Here is a 22487-nt window from a genome sequence, read left to right on the forward strand (position 1 = left end):
TGTAAAATGATATAATTATGAAATGTTGGGGCAGAAACAGAAAAGGACTACATTGCTTTAAAGTGAATACTGCAATGATATAAGACTGAGAATACGCCCCCTACATCACCTTTTCTAAGTCCCTTGAGATTTTACTGTTGCCAATAGAAACGCATCAAAATAAAGTAACTTTCTGAGGGCATAAAGGTTAGTAAAAACTGGATAGGGTGGTAAAATATTTTGGAATGGTTTTTGGTTATTTGGATTCAGATTATTAAATCTATGTTTGCATAAACAATTCATTCGCATAAAACTATTTTCAAAAATATTATTCATTCCTTGCAATTTATTTGGCATTTGGAGTGTTTAAACCACTGGAAAAATATTTGTAACAAATATTTCACTTAGCATTGTGTTGTTCATGTTTTCAAGAAGGAGAGGAATATTTTATTGGGGGATATTTTACTGCTAAGATACATTCAAGTAGTTTAAGAACCATAAATATACACGTAGCATATGTGTTTGTAAATTTCAGAAATCTTACACTTACTTTTGGAGAATAGCGTATGAAATTTTTTTTCCTTTTAAATCTGTAGTTGCTATCTTCTACTTCATCCCTTGGTCAATTGGCAAGGACAAAGGTTCGTGCAACTGTGTTTGTGAGACGGAGGAGAGGATTCTTTTGTCTTTACTATTTAGGTATTATGTTGAATTTCAAAGTCCATCACAAGGTTCCTTACTTTTTCTCCATAGTTGACAGTTTCATCCCAAGGAGACAAAGAAGAAAGAACTCATAGCCAGAGGTTTGTAGCTCACAAGGGCTTGTACTTGCCTGGCAAGGGGGACCACAAAGATACCGTGCTTTCCAGGCATTTGGGGCTATTTTGTTGAATCTAAAACAGGTGCACTTCTCACTCTGAGGTTTAGGGTTAAAACTGCCTTTGCCAGGCCTTTGTTTAGTTAAGTGGAATTGTGATGTGAGGAGTGACAAACAGAAGCTTTATTTCCGGCTTTCTCTCACTCTCTCGGGGGTAGGTGTGGAGTGGGAGGGGGATTGAGAGTGCGTGGCTCTTCTCTTCATCGACCTATGGTTGCGACCTCGACACACTCCCTGGACTCTGGTTTCTCTGCTTTGACAGTTGGTTCTTAATGATGCAGATAATTTTCCTCTTGGACTACCTGTCCACTTTTTCTCCCCTCCTCCACGCAGCGTATACTTCATATTCTCAGATGATAATGATCATCTTTAGACAATTTATAGAAGTGTGTAGACAAATCATTTGAAAACATTGCTGCTTTATCAACCTTCCTTCAATGATTCAGTTCACAGCACGTCTGACTAAGGGAAGAGTCATTAGTGTGGAGTGTGGACTGCCAATGGGGGATATTATCCCCAGTCACACCCACTTTACGCTTGCAAGATAGCAAAAAGGAAATTCTGGGACTCAATTTATAGGCAAGAACAAAGGACACTGGCATGAAATATTGCTTTACAAAATAGCAAATACGAACATCCTCCCCTGGCAAAGAAAAAGAGAGACAGAGAGACTTTGACATTGCTCTTCAGTCAGAGTTGCTTCAGACAGTCCCATTTGTCTTTGGATCACCAGACTAGGGTGGGGAATTGTCTGAAAATTGTTTCCCCACCACTTCCTTTCTATGTCCCTTTTTTCTTTCTTTGCCTGTGCATAGCTTAAGGCAAGTCCCTTCTTACACATAAGCTTGCATTGTCTCGAGGGATCTTCAGTGTGTTCCCCTCTGTCTTCCAACTCAAGCCAAGACACCTCAAGAAATTACTCTTTCTTTTTGCAACCATTAAGGCAAAATAACAAGCATGAATAATAAGCTTGAATAGTCTTTGTGTAGCAAACACAAAATGCTATTTCAGAGTGACCAGCAGATTCTTCCTGTTGCTCTGGATGTAGTCAAGAACTTAAAATTGTTGGAGATTGGAAATTGACACATTAGAGCTTGTAAAGTTTTGCTTGTAGAGTAGAGCCTAGAATTTGTCACTAAAACAGATTCATCATTCTGGGAGTTGCTACTTTAGTGAGCACTTTTTTGTCTTATAAGTACCTCTTCATTATTTTGAGAGCAAGGAAACCCTAAGCTAGTAAAATGATAAAACACTTTACACTAAATATTGTTTTCTAATAAGTAACACATTTGGGGTGTTTCTAATCAGACTGTGCCCTTTAAAAAGTTAGTTTTTTTGCTTTCTGAATTAGGAATTTGAATTAGTCCTGACTGCACGCTATACGCTAGGTAGTTTAAGATGGAATCACACAAATTTTGAGATGCATTTGGTTCACTCTTATGATTCTCTTGCTTTTGTCGCCAGGGTCTGGATATAGTGCCATGAGATTCTTCCCCTAAAGCAAATGCATGGTCATATGGCCAATCATCCTAAGTTCAAAACAAATAATAATAATAATAATAAGCCAAGTTTAACCCCTGAAGAGATTAAATTCTTTTTTTTTTTTTTCACTAAATTACTCTAGATTTTGAGGGCAAGGAATTTTGAGCAGGGCAGACTTTTGCCTAAAAAGACATATGGATTCTAAAACACCAAAATATTGAAGGATTGAGTACAAAATGGGCCAGTATGTAGGGGTCTCTGAGAAAATAAGACAGATGGATTCTAGGGAGCTCGAATATCTAATCTCCTTTAGCCTTTTACAGTTCTTCATTTAATCCTCTTATATTACTCTTAGATCTTCACTTCATTTTATCACATATAGGAGAGGAAAAGGGGGAGGCAAAAGGATATGAGAGGATAAAAGCAACCTGAAGTGGTCCTTAGCAAACCAGGATGGGCCCATAGAAAAATTTGGCTAGTGCTCTGCAGAGCACAACCACCTGGCATATCTTTGGGTCTTGAAAGCATTCCTAAGAATTCTCAGAAAGACTAAGAGGAAAATCCAATAAACACATCAACTTCTCTCAAACCCACCGAATGAGGCTTAAGCTAAGTTAAACATTACAAGGAAGACTTGATTACTTTGGGATATTTGAATAATGTTACTGACATACTTCAAGCACAAGGTATTTTTTCCTTAGAAATGTCAAAACTTCACATCAACTCGACTTATTTTTCTTCCCTTTTTCTTTGAAAATCAATAAAGATGATCATCTTTAATCAGAATCACATTAAAGTGAACCTTCAGACACTATTAGGGAATAGAACACAGTATGAGTTTTATTTTTTTTTCTGTATAGCAGAAAATTACCATCCATTTCATACCAAAAGACTATATATAAATATATACACACACACACATTCACACACACATATGTGCAATTACACTTATGCATAATAATAAACATATACACACATAAAATATACATAATTTTATAATATGAAAATTATTTTCCTGCAGAAATCTTTTCATGATTTTCTGATATAGCTCTTTCAAATGCTAATAAATTATTTTTATTAAATAGTTTTTTATAGAATGTTATCAGAAAATATAACATGAACTGGACAGTCATTAAAAAACATATTTTGGGGGAGGCCAAGGCAGGAGGATGGCTTGAGGCCAGGAGTTCCAGAGCAGCCTGGGCAACATAGTAAGACCTGGTCTCTAGAAAAGATTTTAAACATTGGCTGAGCATGGTGGTGATGCAGGCCTGTAGTCCCAGCTACTCTAGGGGCACAAGTGAGAAGATTGCTTAAGCCCAGAAGTTCAAGGCCGTAGTGAGCTATGATTGTACTCCAGTCTGAGCAACACAGTGAGACTTTACTGAAATAAAGAAAGAAAGAGAAAGAAAGAAGGAAAGAAAGAAGGAAGGAAGGAAGGAAAGAAAGAAAGAAAAAGAAAGAAAGAAAGAAAGAATTTTTAGAAAGAAAGAAAGAGAAAGAGAAAGAAAGAGAAAGAAAGAAAGAATTTTTAACCTTGCTTAATACAATTCGTCAGCCAACAATGAACAACAGAGACTTAGAGACTTAGCCCTTGTCCTCCTGGAAGATCACAGCATGATAGTAGTCAAGACACAAATTATAACATAGTAATTATTTAATTGTTGTGAAAATATTTATAATAGTCTTACATGTTAAGAACACATCTCATCTGGTAGGAGAGGAAGAAAGACTTCCCTGAGGTACTTTGACTTAGTAGTAAATATGGAGAGGGTAGCTTTACACACAGAGGTAGTAATGTGTATAAAGATTACTCTGAATAGAGAATGGTTCTTTATAGAAAGTGAAATGAGCAAAGTAAACAAGGAGAATGAAAAGAAATAAGACTAGTAAGAAAGATCGGTTGATCTCAGAAGCTTACTCTAAAGTTTAAACTAAGGTTTGAAAGTATGTTTGAATCTATAGAGTTATAATAAAATGTGGCAATGTTACAATAATTCTCTTATTATATGCGTTTTTCACTTGAAAGAGTTTAGTTATTGCTCTGTCTTATTTGATGGCATTGATTTCTACTCCTGTTTTTAATTTGTGGAGTATTTTTGACTTTACAGTTTAGTTTTTAATTTGTGGAGTATTTTTGACTTTACCGTTTACCTCACATAATAACTCTTTAATTAATGAAATTTTACCATAACAGCTTTTGAAAACATACACCATTTTTCAGGTAAGAGAAATTTTTCCTTCAGTATAATGACATTTACCCAAAAAACACACTAAGTGACTAGGCCATGATAAGTATTATTTTGACATCATGGTTTCAGGCAAAAAAAGCATTCATCAATTTATGTGAAGTTACATTTTCTGGAAAGAAAATCATATGGAATAAATTTGAATTGTGTGTATTTGCCAAGTAAAAGAATGAAGACAAAGTACTTCAGTTTATTGCACATGAACTCTACTCTTGTTGTTTTGAGGCACTCTTTTGTTAAATATTTGTTTTGCCCTAAAAATGTTAAGTTCAGGTTTAGTACAAGATAAGTATTAGCCCATAGGAGGTAACAATAGTAGAAAAAAATGATGCAACAAGACTTTTCCAAAGATCAGCTCTTTTTCACACCTCCTCCACCACACATCTTTCACTATAAAGCAGTTTTGCCTTTTGGCAAAGATAGTAAAATTTCATTACATTTCATTTATGTACAAACTACATTGACTTTTGCATTATTATTATTAATACATATAAAATTTGTCTAATATTTATTTTTACATTTTTTTCTATCAGTTAAAACTATTTGGTTATCTTGGCATGGATGGAATATATCATAATTTATCCTGTTACACTTAACAAAATATTTTATTTAACAACTTCATACTTAGAAACAGATTTCTTGGGAATGAAGGATGGTCATTGATCATAAGTGTATTTTGTAATTGTTGAAAAAACAATATCCCTGAAGATTAACCCAAGTAATTTTCTCCTCGGATAGCTTAATTTTCTGGCATTTCTATAGAGGTATAAATTTCATAGAAACAAATAAATAATGCTACAGACATAAATATACATACACATGTTCATATATATCCATATCTATTCACGTATGCAGTGCATAATGACATTTCAGTCAATGACAACTGCATATACAACTCTAGACCCATACGATTATAATACCATATTCTTAGTGTACTTTTTCTATGTTTAGATATGTTTAGATACACAAATAATTACCATTATGTTACAATTGCCTACAGTATTCAGTAAAGTTACATGCTATACAGGTTTGTAGTAAACTATACCGTCTATATTTGTGTAAGTACACTCTTGATGCTCTCACAATGACAAAATCGTCTCACAACACACTTATCAGAATGTATCCCTATTGTTGAGCAATGCATTACTGTATATGAGTGTATATATGTATGGGTAGTACTAACCACATATTATAAACAAGTAAAACAATATAGAAAGTTTAAAATTGGAAAACTTCTCTAACAAAGAAATAATCAGATCTGCTGGATTTTATATATAAGTAAATTAATTTGGGATAATGCAAAATTTGTTCTGCCCTTCCTTTGTAGAATAGATTTCCTCATACATATACTTTGGTTTTGTGTATAATTTCAGCACAGCCTGCTCATTTTCTTAATGAAATTTATATGTTCAAATTTACTGTGAGTACTTCTAAATGCTATTATTCTTAATTCATTATCACCATTCACAGCAAATTATTTTTGAACACACACACACAGGGAAAAAAAAACTGATGCTAGGTAGTTGAAGCTTTACTCTTCTTTGGTGATGACAGAAGCAATGAGTTTTGAGACAGAAAAGAATACATTTTTTGAAAGTGTTTTAATATGTCCAGAGCAATGGCAGAGGTTGAGTATTCATCTGACTCTGAAAATCTTAGTGTTAATTTCTCTCATGATTGATTTTACTGATCGCTACAAAATTCAAAATCATCTACCAGCTTCACTTTTGCTCACATCCATTAGTTTTGGGCAAAGCCAGTGTGCTTTGTGGGTAGTCCTGTCCGAGTGGCATTATGAAGCAGCCAGTGTAGCATTGTACTGTGTGTGCGAGTGTGTGTGTGGGTGCGAGTGTGTGTATACTATAAACAACTCAAATTGTTTTCAGATTACTCATATTAAATTTAGTGTCTCTTCAAGTTAGAGTCTTAGGTTTTACAAAACAATAATGAGTTGAAACTCCCATTCACAATAGATAGGACACTTCAGAAAGTTACAGCAATTAAAATAACAATAATTCATTTAGAACTTGTTGCAGTGGGAGGTGGCCTATGTGCCAGAGCATGTCCAGCAACAACTTTGTCTTTGTCCTTCACTGTTGTCAGCCTCTTATTTCCTTCAAAGTGAAAAATAACACTAACTCCAGCTGTTTCTACCCTGTGTTCTACAAACCTAACATGCACCAGTTGTAAAAATAAAATAAAAATAAATGATGAAAAATCTTGTCATCACTGGAATTAGTGAGACACAGAAGCTGATGATATAATAACCCTCATCTTCAAAGCCAGAAGTTCTTATGATTCTGAAATTGAGTTCTCTGAGCCTATAGGATAAGATTTAAACTACTCTATACTGTAGCTAGTTCAGCATAGACAAGGGCTTAACAAATGCCATCTTAATTGATATTCTTGTCAGACACAGCTGACAACAATAACAAAAAACTTGCTAAACTATTTTATTTTATATTTTCTTGTGGCATACGTAGTCATTCAGAATTCTGAACATAGATATGATTTTATATGCAAGAGATAAAAGAGAATAGATAAAATTTTAATATAATTTCACAACTTAAGTGCCCTCTCATTTTGCCTGCTGCTTTTTGTTTTAATGAAATTATGGATAAATGTTATCACATAGGTAGGTGTGAAATATATATGCCATTATATGCGCTTGTTCCATGCTTTTAGTATTTGCATTTTTAATATACTCCAGCACAAAGGACTAGGCCAATAAACAAGATTGTTGCCTCCTTCTCCTTTCTGCCTCCCTCCTTCCTTCTTCTATTTTCTGTGTAATTTTGTCAAGATAAAACCATATAAGTTTTAGTTATACCATACATAAAATAGAAATTTAGATCACTTGTATGCCTGGTAGATTGACCTTAGCAGATCCTTTTTGGATACTTTCATATGATCTATTCTTTTCATTTGCATTGCCTGGTTTGTTTGGCTGTTTCTCATAGATTTCTCTGGTAGTTTGCATATTTAGGAAATGTTTTGAAATTCAAACATTAGCCACTATAATCATTTGAGTAAGAATGTAGGAAAAGATTACTTTCCAAAGTGTGAATCTGGTTCAATTTACAGTGTGGTGTGCATGAAGTTTGGGCAACTATATATATTCTCAGACCCTCCAAAGTGAAATTTTTTGAACAAAAGTTCATCAGGATTGTGAAGGAAATAAGTAGTGTCCAAAGTAGAATGGACCAAAGCTTGGACCACCTGCAGTCTAACCCTGGACTTCTCATTGAATAGCTGTGGGCCTTGAGCTAAGTCACATATCCTTTCTGGATGGCAGCTTTCTCTTAAAACACAAACAAAAAAAATGAGATTCTTGCCTGGTGCGGTGGGGGCACCTGTAGTCCCAGTTATTTAGAAGGTTGAGGTGAGAAGATCGCTTGAGCCCAGAAGTTTGAGTGCAGCCTGGGCAACATAGTGAGACCCCCATTAAATAGATATATGAGATTCTTTTTTAACCATATGACTTATAAACTACTAGCTTTAAAATTTTGTAATTTAAAGTAAATGTTAAAAACAGCAAAAATTCTTAATTTTCAGAAGTAACCACAAACATGAATTGCAATCTTATGTGTTATATAATTGATTCATTTCATGTATTATAAGTTAAATAAAACTGGATATTGATAAATATTTGATAATTATCTGAAAAATTTGGCCAACATAGATTTAGTGAGCTATGAGATTCAGTTTGACATGTGTATAAATCATAAGATAATTATGAAAATCCTTATCATTTCCTCTAGGGAATCTTAATTTATAATCTTCGAGGAAAATAGTCATGATGTTAAAATTTAAAAGAGATATTGCAGAATGCCAATTAAAATACTTCATTGTTAAAGCAATGTATAATTGCTTTAATTTTAAAAAATATATTACTAGAAACTGTCTTTTCTCTTTACCAGTTTAATTTTCACATTTCAAACCTAAATAATCTACACGCCTTTAAAAAGTCTTAGAGTCAGAAGGAGAAAAAAACATATCTATTTTGCTTACATATAATCCTCTTAGCACGCACATGCCAGATGGTGTTTCATATCAGGTCAGAAATAATGAAGGAATCTGGCTTTAAATCTAAAAATCAAGAAAAAAAATGAGTAACTAGGGATTATATGTTTGTAATAGCATTTTTCCCTGAAATTCAACCATTTATAATAATTTCTGATACGCTTCTGACTCTGTGTGTGGATTTATTTTTACTTATTTCATTTCTATTATACCTTCTTGGGATTCTAAAAGGTTATTTATTATGTGATTGGACATTTTCTCAATCCTTGGATATCTATAGCCAAATAATAATTTGACCTTCAGATATTTCAAATGGAAACTTACTAACTAGTTTAGAAACTAGGAGATCAGTGACTTATGGGGGGGCAAAAATAAATAGAAATTCTACTAAGTATAGAGGACAGTAATATTTTTAAATTCATTTTAGAGAAATTAATTATAAGATTAAATGGTCTAAATTTTTAAGTAATAAATAATTCCCTTTATATAATAATAGCACATTTTATTATCATAAATTTGACTGACCATATTTAAAGACTAAATTTAGGCCTTTGTGTGGTAGACAAAGTAGAAAATTATACTCTGAATTACTCCATTAATTGTTATTATTTTCTCAATCTCTATCACTTTTTAAAAATATATCATGTGATTGTCTATATCATTAACCTGATCAAAAGTAATCCATCACAATATTCTGATCACTCTTATTTATATCTATATATAAGAATTACTTGCTTATGTGGCCTTAGCCACATTCAAGCTATAAAAAAAGGACAAACATTTCATTAATACAAGTAGCTAGATTTTTTTAAAAGTAAAAGTTTCTCTTTCAACATAGGGAGCTCTGTGGACCCACTCCTCGGTGAAACTGATAAAAACCGCTTTAAGAAAGTGTTTAAGTCTTTCTACATGGTCTTAGGGGCAACAAATCTCTGGAAATGTTCCTTAAAAAGGCACACATGGATCATATAATGAATAAATAAATATGTAGTCAAGAAAATCTATTAAAACTCTTGAGTCTCCCATACTCAGCAACTAAAGTTAGAGTGTCAGGCAGAAAGACTGCACTATTGTCCCCATGCCAGTTTGAAAGCTGTCAGAGGTTCTGCAAAGGGAAGAAACAGACTGCCAAACAGAAAGCTCCATATCTCTTCCCACAAGAACTGACTTAATTTGTCATAGAGTGTGAATGAGTTCAAACCTAAGGGTGCTTTCAAAAACAGTGAAGGTAATGATGAAAGGCAATTGGGAGGAGATTGGTGGATTCTTTGGAAATACAGCCTGCACTGGAGGCTGGCTACTTTGCTGGAGTGAACTATGAATAGAGGCAACTAGGAAGTGTCCTCCTAACTTCAAAACATGTCTCAAACACTGACCTCAGGAACTATCTCTTCAAATAATCCTGAATTTGATTGGATCTGTTGGTCAAGCAATCTATGCACCAGGGCATTGTTAAAAACAAGAGCATAAGAGGCTGGCAATTAGTGAAACTGAATATGGTCAAAGAAAGAGACAGTCAAAGAGTGTCCTGAAAAAGTCACCATCATTGCAGGGCATATAGCCAAGGCTGTATTCCCTTAGGGGCATTATTAGAAACTTTACACCACAAGAGGGAAAAATGGGGCATTTGGTGGTGGTGGTGGACTAGAATTCGCAGAGATAAGCCAGACAGTCACAAAACAAACAAGCAAACAAGTCTCAATATAAGTACCCAGAATAGCTAAACTACATTACCTAAAGTGTCAAGTTTCTAATACAAAAGTATGATACCTGAAGAGAAACGAAAATCTGACCCATACACAAGGGAGAAAAAACAGGCAACAGAAACTACCTGTGATTGCAAACAGATGTTGAGTTAAACAGACAAAGCCTTCAAATTAGCCATTATAAGTACATTCAAAGAAGTAAGAAATCATGATTAAAGTAGAGAATAATAACAACACAGCAAATAAATGCTATCAATACATTATAAATAAAAATAGAAACTATTTCAAAGGAAACATATTTCAATTCAAGGGTTGAAAAATAACTGAAGTGAAAATTCCCCTGAATTGAACTGGCAAAGAAATAATTAATGACTTGAAAATTGATCAGTAAAGATTATATATTCCAAACAATTTTTAACAATGAAGAAAAATGCCACTCAGAGAAATATTAACATATGCATGATGGAGTACTAGAAGGGAAATAAAGATAGGAGGAAGCAGGAGAAATATTTTTTAAAAAGGCTAAAAACTACCCAGCTTTATTGAAAAATATTAATACACATATCTAGTAAGGCTAACAAACTCCAAATAGGATAAACATGAAGAAATCCACACATACACACACAGTAAAAATTTTGGAGACCTAAGACATGGACAAAAATTTAGAAACAGCAAGAAGTAACCCCCACTCGATAAATTACAAGTGAATTTCAAGAAAACTAACAGATGGCTTCCCACCTAAAACAATGGAGGTCAGTATGCAATGAGATACTGTATTTAAAGGGCTGAAAGAAAAAAAATCAACCATGAATTCTATATTGATCAACAGTCTCTCATAAATGAAAGCAAAATAAACATATTCCCAAATAAACCAAAACTGAGAAAATTTGTTGCCAGCAAACTCACTCACGTTAAGTAACAAAGGCAAGTCTGCAGGTTGAAAGCAGCTGACCCCAGATATTATAATAACTTGAATCCACATTATAATACAAAAGGCACTGATAAAGATAGTTATTTAATTATAAAAGATAGTACAGATACATATTCATTGCCCTCTTTTAACTTATCTAATACACGATAGTATAAGAAATTATGCATATAGTATATTATTCAACCCATAGCTCGGAAATGTAATATATTTGACAGTAATAGCAGAAAGGAAATGGGTGAAAGTAAAGCTCTATTGGCTAAGAAATTGGCTCCAGATTGTAACTTGATCCACAGGAACAAATGAAGAGATCCAGAAATGATAATAAGAAAGTTAATTAGCAAAAGCTATAAATATTTCCTTGCTATTCTTTCTTCTTTCAGCTTCAGTAAAAGATACAAGATTATATAATGTAATAATGTAGGAAAGTAATGTGTTTGTAACATTTATAGATGTAATAGGTATAAACATATAAAAATTCAGAAAGGAAATTGCATTACGTAGGAGTAGCAGTTCTGTATTTCACTGGAATTATGTTAGTATAAATATGAAGCTGATTCTGATAAGATGTAGATGGTAAGCCCTAGAGCCACCACTAAGGTTGCTTTAAGAAGAGATAGTAAAAAGATCATTAAAGTAAGATAAATTCTGCATTTGGAAATACTAAAAGCAAAAGAAAGCAATAGATGTACAACAAAGACATCAGACTTATAGAAAACAAAAATTAAGATGGCAGACATGAATCCAGCCATATCAACAATGGTAGTAAGTGTGAATGGATTAAATAACCTAATCAAAGGCAGAGATTGTCAGAATGGGGAGGAAAAACAAGATCTATTTATATGCTGCCTTCAGGGGACACACTTTAGATTACAAGATAAAAATAGATTGAAAGTAAATGACTGGGAAGGATAGATCATGCAAACAGCAATCACAAAAAAGTTGGAGTGGTTATACTAATAGAGTTTAAAACAAAGAATGATACTAGAGATAAAGAAGGACATTTAATAATGATCGTCAATCCTTCAGTAGGATATAAGAATTGTAAACATATATGCCCTAACAACAGAAAATCAAAATAAAGCAAAAAATGACAGAAGTGGAAGGAGAAATAGATGATTCAGTAATAACTGGAGACTTCTATATCCCACTTTCAAAGTGGTAGAATAATTAGGTAGAAATCAACAAGGAAATAGAACATTGGAACTCTGTGAACCACTGTATATGTATCAGCATCTGTACAAACACCAATATAATAAATATATAACATTTATATAAAACTCCAGCCAACAACTGTAGACTATGCTTTTCTTTTCAAGTGTACATCAAACATTCTCCAGGGTAGACCATATGCTAGCCCATAAAGTAAAGCTCAAAGATGAAAAGTAATACAAAACATGTTTGGCAACAATGGAATAAAATTAGAAATCAATAACAAAAGAAATTTGGGGAATTTACTAACATTAGACATTCAAAAACATACTCTAAAATAACCAATGAATCAATGAAGAAATCAAAAGGGAAATTAGAAAGCACCTTAAGATGAATGAAGACATAACATACCAAATTTTGGGGATGCAGTGTTTAGAGAGAAATTTGAAGCACTAAATGTGCGCATTAAAAAAATAAATAGCTTAAATAAATAGCCTATACTTCAATCTATCTTCAGACACTGCCAAACAAAAAAAGAAGAGCACACTAAGCCTGGACCAAGCAGAAGGAAGGAAAAAACAAAGATTAAGGCAGAAATTAGTGAAACAGAGAAGTGAAAAAAATATAAAAAGTCAGTGAAGCCAAAAACAGGTTTTTTTGAAAGATCGACGAAATTAACAAACCTTTTGCTAGATTGACCAAGAAAAAGAAGAGATTCAAACTAGTAGAATCAGAAATGAAACAGAAAGTATTGATATCAGCCTTTAAAAAAGAAAAGACTATAGCAATACTATAAAAATTTTAATGCCAATAAATCAGATAACTTACATAAAATGAACATACTCTTAGACACAAACTACTGAAACTGACTCAAGAAGAAATGGACTCTATCTGAACTGATAAGTGTAGAAATCAAAGTAGTAACCAAAATCTACCCATAAAGAAAAGCAAAGACCCAGATGGCTTCACTGGCAAATTCTACCAAATATGTAAAACAAAAAATTAATATCCACTATTCACAAACCCTTCCGAAAAATAAGAGGGGAAATACTCCCTAATTCTATGAGGCCAGTACTATCATGACACCAAAATCACATAAAGATATAACAAGAAAAGAATATGACAGACCAATATTTTTATGAATATAGATGCAAAAATTCTTAGCAAAATACTAACAAACTGAATTCACAACATATAAAACGAATTATACAACATGAACAAATGATATTTATCCCAGGAATGAGAGTTGGTTTAACACCTGGAAATCAATCAATGTAATGCACTATAGCAATAGAATAAAAAACAAAAATCACACGATCAACTCAGTACACACAGAGAAAGTACTCAACAAAATGTAATAATTTTTATAATAAAAAACATTCAACAAACTAGAAATAGAGGGTACTCAACCTGATAAAGGGCTTCTATGTAAAACCCACAGCTAATATCATACTTAATGGTGAAATACTAGATGCTTTCTCAGATCAGAAATAAGACATGGATATCCATTTACATCACTTTTATTCAACACCGTGCTGGAAGTTCCAGCTAGGGCAATTAGGCAAGAAAAATAAATAAAAGGCATCAGATTGAAAAGGAAGAAGGAAAACTATTTCTACGTGCACATAACATGTTCTTATATATATATGAGATCTTAAGGAATTCACCAAAATAATATTAGAACTAATCAATGAGTTCCGCATGCTTATAAGTCACAAGATCAATAGGTAGGAATCAATTGTACTTCTAGACCCTTGCAACACAACAAAAAATGAAATCAAAAAAAATTTTTGTTATAGCCTCAGAAAAGAATAAAATGCTAAAAATAAATTTAGCAAATGAAATTCAAAACTGCAAAATATCATTGAAATAATTTTTTAAAAAATTTTAAAAAATTAAAATTGAAAGAAAACATTTGAAAACTGCAAAACATTGTTGAAAGAGATTAAAGAAGATGTAAATAAATAGATAAACATCTTGTGTGCATGGATTGGAAAACTTAATATTGTTAACATGGCAATGCTCCCCAACTTGATCTACAGATTCAATGCAATCACTGTCAGAATCCTAGCTGGCTTCTTTACAGAAATCAACAAGCTGATTCTAAAATTCATTTGGAATTGAAAGAGATTCAGGCCAAAATAATATTTCAAAAATATTAACAAAGTTGGAGTATCCACATTTTCTGATTTCGAAAAAAGAGTATAAACCATGAGTAATCAAGACAGTGTGGTAGTAACATAAGGATAGACATATATATAGCATAGAATTGGGAGTCCGTAAATAAATGCATGTATCTGTGGTCAACTAATTTTAGATAAGAGCGCCAAGACGATTTAATGGAGACAATAGTCTTCAACAAAAAATGCTTAGACAACTGGACATCCACATACAAAGAATGCAGTTGGACTCTTACTTCATACTATACAGTCATTCCCCACATTAACAATGCTTTAGTCAATGATGGACTGCATATATAATGGTGGTCCCATAAGATTATAATAACTTAATTTTACGGTGCCTCTTCTATGTTTTGACATGCTTACATACAGAGATACCTACAATTGTGTTACAGTTAGTTGTCTACAGTATTCAGTACAGTAAACATGCCGTACGGTTTTGTAGCCGGGGAGCAATAGGCTATCCCATTTAGCCTAGACGTGTAGTAGACTATATCATCTATATTTGTGTAAGTGCACTCTATAATGTTCTCATAATGACAAAATCACCTAATGATGCATTTCTCAGAAAGTAGTCCAGTCATTAAGTGACACGTGACTGTATAGAAAAATTAACTAAAAAATAATCAAGGACGTAAGTGTAAGATCTAAAACTATAAAATTTTTAGAAGAAAACAAGGGTAAATCTTCATAACCTTGATTCAGCAATGGATTCTTATATATGACGCCAACAGCATGAACAACAAAAGAAAAAATATGTAAATTGGACTTCATCAAAATTTAAAACTTGCATTTCAAAGGACTCTATCAAGAAAGTGAAAAGACAACACAAGTGAGAGAAAATGATTGGAATCATACATCTCATAGAGACTTATTTCTATAGTATGTAATGATACAACTCAATAACAAAAAATAAATAGCCCAATTCAAGAATGGCAGATGTCCTTAATAGACATTTATCCAAAGAACACATAGAAATGGTATATATACGTATAGAAGAGATACTAATCAGCACATGCAAAGTTGCTCAACATCCTTAGTCATTAAGAAAATACAAATCAAAACCCTAAAGAAATACCACTGCACACCGATTAGAATAAAAAAGTCAGATAACACTAAGTGTTGACAAGAATGTGGAGAAATCATAACCCTTATACCCTGCTGGTCACATTGTAAAATAGTGCTGCCAATTTAGAGAACATTCTTTTAAGTTTATCAAATGGCTAAACATAGATTTAGAACATTGGCTCAGCAATTCCAATCTTAGGTCAGAGTCCATGAAAACTGAAAGCTTATGTCTACAGAAAGCCTGTACATTAATGTTTAAAGCAACATTATTCATAACAGCCAAAGGTCAAAACAATCAAAATGCCAATCGGGGATAAGTGGATAAAGAAAATATGGTATATTCATACGAATAAATATTATTCACTTATAAAAATGAATTGAGTACTGATGCAAACTAGAACATGGAGTAACTTTAAAAACATGCTAAGTGAAAGAAGCAAAGCACAAAATACTACATATTCTATGATTCAATTTGTATGAAATATTCAGAATACGAAAATCTACAGAGGCAGAAAGTAGATCATTAGTTGTTGGGAGAATAGTGGACTGAGGGTGGGAGGTGGGGGACTGGAGAATAGAGCAGCAATATCTAAAAGATACAAGGTTTCTTCCTGAAGTGATGAAAATGTTCTAAAATTTACTGTGATGATGGTTGCACATATCTTTGAATATACTAAAAAAAAACTGAATTTCACACTTTAAATGGGTGAATGATATGTGGATTACATTTCAATAAAGCTATAAAAAAAACTCTGTCCCGGGAATGGTGGTTCAGCTTCTTTCTCAAAGGATATAATGTAATATTTTAGTTTAGAAAGTCCATAAATGGACAAAAGTATGATCAGCTTCCCCTTATCTTCCTTCAAGCCATCTCTTATTCATTGTAGGCAGGATTCACTTTCAAAGCAGATCAGGTATTCATTTCCATTAGCATTTGGCCTTTGGTCAATTCAAAGCACAAAAAGAGCTTCTGTTGGCAGACATCTCAGACCACCAACAAATTCACCTATGAGGTTAAGCAAATATCATTGTGGTTTTCACTAGTTTTTCATTAGAACGATATTTTTATTTAACTATTGAGTGCTTTTGCAAGGTGGTTTCAGTGTAGAGACAAATAGAGTAATCTTGATCAAGATTTATCTCCTTTTAAAACTATGACCTTGTAAATATGACTTCAAGTATCATAGCTAAGTTAAGCTAGAGGTCGAGTGTATGATCTGTTTGGAAAATATTTCAAATTCCTTCTCCATTTCTTTTCCTCTTCTCTATTTTGAACACATTAATACTGGAATACCTCATATTGAAAATGATTATTCTTTTCTCTCAAATTTTACATAATCTGAACACTTTGAAGGCTTAAGTGTTATGAACACAAAGTTTCATATGGGACATGTGTCTGTTTTCATATGAATCCACCCTTCCAAATAAAGCTTAGTTTATTTTAAAGCCAAATGAAAGCTAATATTTGCATATTAGTAATGATCCTACTAGGAAACAAACAAGTTAGGATGTCCTCAGAAGGGTTTATTTACAAAGGTATTTATTATTATAAAAGTATGGACAGGACCATGGATTCAGATGCAATAGAGAGACACCACCTAGACTTCAATGGACAAAGAAAGAAAAAGATAAAAAGTGAGAAAGATGGAGAGTCAACTGTCTTGAGGAGAACCTAACTTTCTATCAAGCACCGGTACATTGGTTAAGCCCATGGTGACCACACAGGGAAAGCGTAAGGGACTAGATAGTTTGAGCTCCATGTGGAAAATATTCATACAGGCCTATATGTGGAAGAATGATTTTTTTTTTCACTTGCATCTCACTTTTAGCTTGTTTTGAGGCCTGTTCTTCTCCTTCTCATGTATGTTCTAGTTCTTTTTTTAATTTCCCATGTCACTGGTCAGCAGACGACTTTTATATAAACCTGGTGTAATTACTCATTTCAAAAGTTTACAGTGGTCTTAGAGCTTTGGAATAGTTGAGAACACTCGTCCAGATAAACAACCAATAATATTTGTGAGATTTTTTTTCTTTAATGTTACTAAAAATGGAAAAAGTCAAATTATAGAGATCGCAACTGGAATAAGGTACTGGCTTCAGAGATTTGAAGTCTAGGAAAAAAACCCATGTTCTGAGGAAGCAAACAAAAATCCAAACATTAAATTCAAATAAAGGTATAGGAAAGTAGTGAACAATTGTTCACAATTATAAAAAGTATTACTGAAAAAATATTACTTATAGATAAAACTGAATTATTCTCACTTTAAAATTTTAATAAATAAATAGGACTTTACAATACTTAGGCATCTGCTTTAGATACACTCTGGTTCTCTAGGGGTTCCTTAGAGACTAGACTGTCTGGCCCTTTTTCTTGTCATTTGATGTGAAGGCCGGGGAATGAAGTGGCTTTCTCAATTCATAAGTTTTCATTCAGTGTGTGAGATGAAATAAGATACTAGCTTAGAGGTTCAGAAAATCTTTTAAAACTATATATTTGTACATTTTTCTTGTTCAGTGTACTACATAAAAACTGATAAGCTGTATAGAAAATAGATTGTTGGAAAGAAACAAAAAATCATTCATGATTCCATCTACCAAAGACAGTAATTACCAACACATTGGTATAAATCCTTTAAAAGACCTGTAAGTTATTTTAAGAACACACACACCTCCCTCCCCACCCACACATACACATACACATACACATTGACAAAAGAGGGAACTTGCTATGTGGTTCTTTTTTTTTTTTTTTTTTTTGAGACGGAGTCTTGCTCTGTCACCCAGGCTGGAGTGTAATGTTGCAATCTCGGCTCACTGCAACCTCCATCTCCCGGGTTCAAGCGATTCTCCTGCCTCAGCCTCCCAGGTAGCTGGGATTACAGGCACCCACCACTGCGCCTGGCTAATTTTTGTATTTTTGGTAGAAATGGGGTTTCACCATGTTGGCCAGGCTGGTTTCAAACTCCTGACCTCAGGTGATCCACCCACCTCAGCCTCCCAAAGTGCTGGGATTACAGGCGTGAGCCACAGTGCCCGGCCTGCTATATGCATTTTCATAGTCACCTTTTTATTCTATAATTTGGGTTCATAATAATATTTAAACGAAATTTATTACTCATGATATATAACAGTACACCAGTGTGACCTTGAAAGTCCAAAAAAATCTTAGACATGGCTGAGAGTTGAGTAATATTTACTGATATTTACCAGTGTCATTTTATTTCTTCTCTAACCACATTCCTTATCTCCACTTCTGTCCAGATTAAAAAGTTAAAGTAGAAAAAATTTAAATTATTTCTTCTTATTGTTCTATTTCATAATGTGTTCATATTATTTCCTTAATGGCATTTGTTATATTTTACAATTATATATCTTCGTTTTTGTTTTAAATGTGTTATACTCATTAGACCATAAATTCCAGGAAGGCAAGAATGTTATCCGCTTGTTTCAACTCTAAAGTTCTAACATAAAACTTGATACATAGTAAGAGCTTTGTAAATGTTTGTGAATGAATCTGAAAATTAATCAGCTTAAAGAAATAATATGCAGGCCATATATACAAAGTGGTAAACATACAGAGAGAAACATGCTTAACATTGTATAAATAAATTTTTTTAAATGTTTGACTTTTGTGAATAAAATGCATACCTTTCAAATCTTGTTTTTTCCATTTACATATAATTTCATTGCACAGAGAAGTAACACTGGTTACTAATTACACTTCTAGTTACTGTTATTATCTTGGAGCTCCAATCCTAAATCAGAATGGCTGATTGCAAATCCTACCTCAACCATGAATTAATTTAATTAGGCCAGTCACTAAACTCTGTGTCTCAGTTTCCTCATCGGCGAAATGAAGGTAATACCAGTAGCCACCTTATGAGAGTAATTGAAGATTAAATGAGATAAAACATGTAAAACATTTGTATACTAATTGTACTTATTATATATTTGTGGTTATTTTTACTATTATTACCATCTTTATTATTATTTGGAATACATCTACAGGACATAGACTTTTATGAAATTTGAAAGGGAGTGTGCATGCAAGAGATGGAAGAGGAAGAATGAATAATATTTTTGCTTACTGTGGGGACCTGCATTTTGTGGGGCACTTTATAAATACATTACCTCTATTTTACCCTTGAGAATAATGTGGCTCGAAAACCTTAATTTTTTCCCAGGTTCATCATTAATCACCTTGACGCACATGCATGCCTATACTACAGGTTCCTTTCTTATGGGATTGTTTATATTTGCCCTAGATTGCCATATTCTTCCTGTTTATTCTGTATGAGAAATCTCACTACATCTCTCAGCCACCAGGCAAGAGTCCATGCTTTTCTCAAGACCACTCAACTGCTGCCTCCGATCATAATCATTGCGTTCATGCTTTTGTCTGTTCATTTGCCATCAGGATGAGTGTAGGTACTTACAGATCAACTCCTCTATTTCAGCATGAACTTCTTGGACTTTCACTTCACTGCACATAGACAGTGCTTATTAAATGTTGAGTGGGAGGAGAAGCAAAGGAGCGGGATAAGGAGGGAGGAGCAAATGGATGTCAGGACAGTACTGTGTGACTCTGACTCTAAAACTGGTGAGGCAGGCAATGGACTTTCCTCTCAATTCAGTACTGCATTCCCTTAGTCTTATTCATTTGAAATTAGCTTAGGTGATGACAAAGAAGCTGTTTGGGCATTTAGTTTTCATTTGGTATTTTTGAAATTGTCCTACATTGTGTGGGTAAAATTATATATTTTCTTCCTAAACTTTTTCTTTTGAAACTTCATTACTTGCTTTGTTGTAATTATGTAATAGAAGAGAGCAGGATAGAGGCCAAAAAAGAAGTTTTTTAAGATTATTTTTTCTAATTAATAGAGGAAAATATGTTTGTTGGAGAAAGAAAGAATAGAGAAAATTAAAATAACCAAAATAAGAAAATGCATTTATCCCCTTATCCAGAAATAAGTACCATATAATATTTATATATATTTTCTTCCGAAACTTTTTCTTTTCTTTTCATTGCAATTTACAGCCAAAGCATATTTTTTCTCCTTATTTCCTAAACATTAACATTTTCTTTATTAAAAAACATTAATTTGAAATAGCACATGGAACTTTTTTTCTAAATGAATGAAATCCCCAAAAGAAGAAAGAGTGTGCCAAATCCAAGAAAGTGAAAAGCTAAATGTAAGTTGAAAATGAAGACAAGAGTGTCAACAAATAGAGCTAGAGACAAGATTATCCCAAGCATGTAGGCCCTGTCAAGGGTTTCAAGTTTTATCCTAAAGACAATTGGAAAGACCAAGTGTTTTTAAGGAAGGAAGCCATGTGATCAGATCTGTGTTTGAGGGAGGCTGAGTAGACTTGGGGAGATCAGTTAGGAAATAATTGCAGCTACTTTGAACTAGGATGGTGGCATCAGAGATGAACAAAAGTGAAAGTGTAAGGAGTACTTGGGAAGAGATAAATGGCAAGAGAGAAAAAGAGGAAGAAGGAAAGAGAGAATACAACATGTAAAACCTCACTATACTAATAACTAGGGAAATGCAAACTCAAATAAGATACTTTTTTCTTTTATTTGGAAAAAAAGAAAATTTATTACTATCAATCATTGGCTGTAATGTGGAGAAGCTGATATTGTTCAGACTTGTATGATGAGAGGGTAAACTGTATCACCATCATCACAGCTCTGTGAAAGCTGGTGGAAGGCACAAGAATCCTGGGCCAGAGGTAAATTTAGTTTATTATTCAGAGCAATAATAGCAACCAGAATAATCAGCATTTTTGCACTAGTTCCTGAAGTCCCAGTTCCCACAGGATGACACTAAGGGGGCCAGGTAACACCTGCTTCTGCAATGGTTTGCATCATAGGAGAAGAACTCCAAGCTTAGGGGAGATGCTATTATACTGAAGAGTTAGCATGCCTTCCTGTTGCTCTAGATGGAGACTTGTTACCTTCCAAGGCTGTTCACTCTACATCTTTTTAAAAGATATTATGGAATCAATGACAGACAATGCTTTGCTTCCCAGACATACAGAAAAGTGACAAATCCATGGAGAATTTTCTCCCAATACCACTTGGGAATGTAATCTGTCAATATCTTTTCAATCTCTATTTCTCTATCTTGAGAATCATTCATATAAGGAGCCATGCTTGAATATATTCATTGCAGCATTGTAACAGAAAAAATGAGAAAGCTCAACTTTAAATAGAAGAAACTCTAACAGAGGGATATATATACTGTGGTATTTTGGGCATTAATTAAAATGAATCAAATTGATATATATACAAAAATAGCTTTCCAGGACATGTTTTTGTCTGAATAAATCAAATTTTAGAATGTGTTACCATTTTTTTATAAAAATTGATATACAAAACTGATATATTTCAAATTGAACTGGTACATATATAAGAATAGACAAAAATTTGAATGAATATATTTCATAATTAGTATTACCTCTGTGTAAAGAAAGATGCCCAAGGTTTAGGAGTGATGATGAAAGGACATTATTGCCATTTTTTATAAAGAACATAGTCATGTATAATGTTTACTTTTTTAAAAGTTAATTGGTGATACTTACTAATTGATCGATTTGGAAAAGGAACAAGACAGAGATGTCAAAAATGGTGAATTATCTAGCTTAATCAGTTAGATGGATGGTGGTGAAATTTGGAAGGACTAGGTACTTTAGAAAAAAAAGTATTTTGGTGGCAAAGAGAACGATGAGTTAGATTCGGAAGTATTAAATTCAGATGTTGAATGAATGATTTGATGCTAGGGCTTGAAGTTTAGAAAACAGATTTACTCTAAGCTGGGGATTAAAATGTGTAGCTCA

At 33.2% G+C, this 22487-nt stretch overlaps 1 protein-coding gene across 13 annotated transcripts in view; it reads left to right on the top strand.

Annotated features, from left to right (window-relative positions):
- Positions 1-22487, top strand: part of DGKB (diacylglycerol kinase beta) — a 755291-nt gene that overhangs the window by 665427 nt on the left and 67377 nt on the right. The gene's annotated exons all lie outside the window — the stretch shown is intronic.

This window comes from Hylobates moloch, unplaced genomic scaffold (genome assembly GCF_009828535.3).
Source record: "Hylobates moloch isolate HMO894 unplaced genomic scaffold, HMol_V3 SCAFFOLD_1, whole genome shotgun sequence".
In the NCBI taxonomy this organism is placed as follows: domain Eukaryota; kingdom Metazoa; phylum Chordata; class Mammalia; order Primates; family Hylobatidae; genus Hylobates; species Hylobates moloch.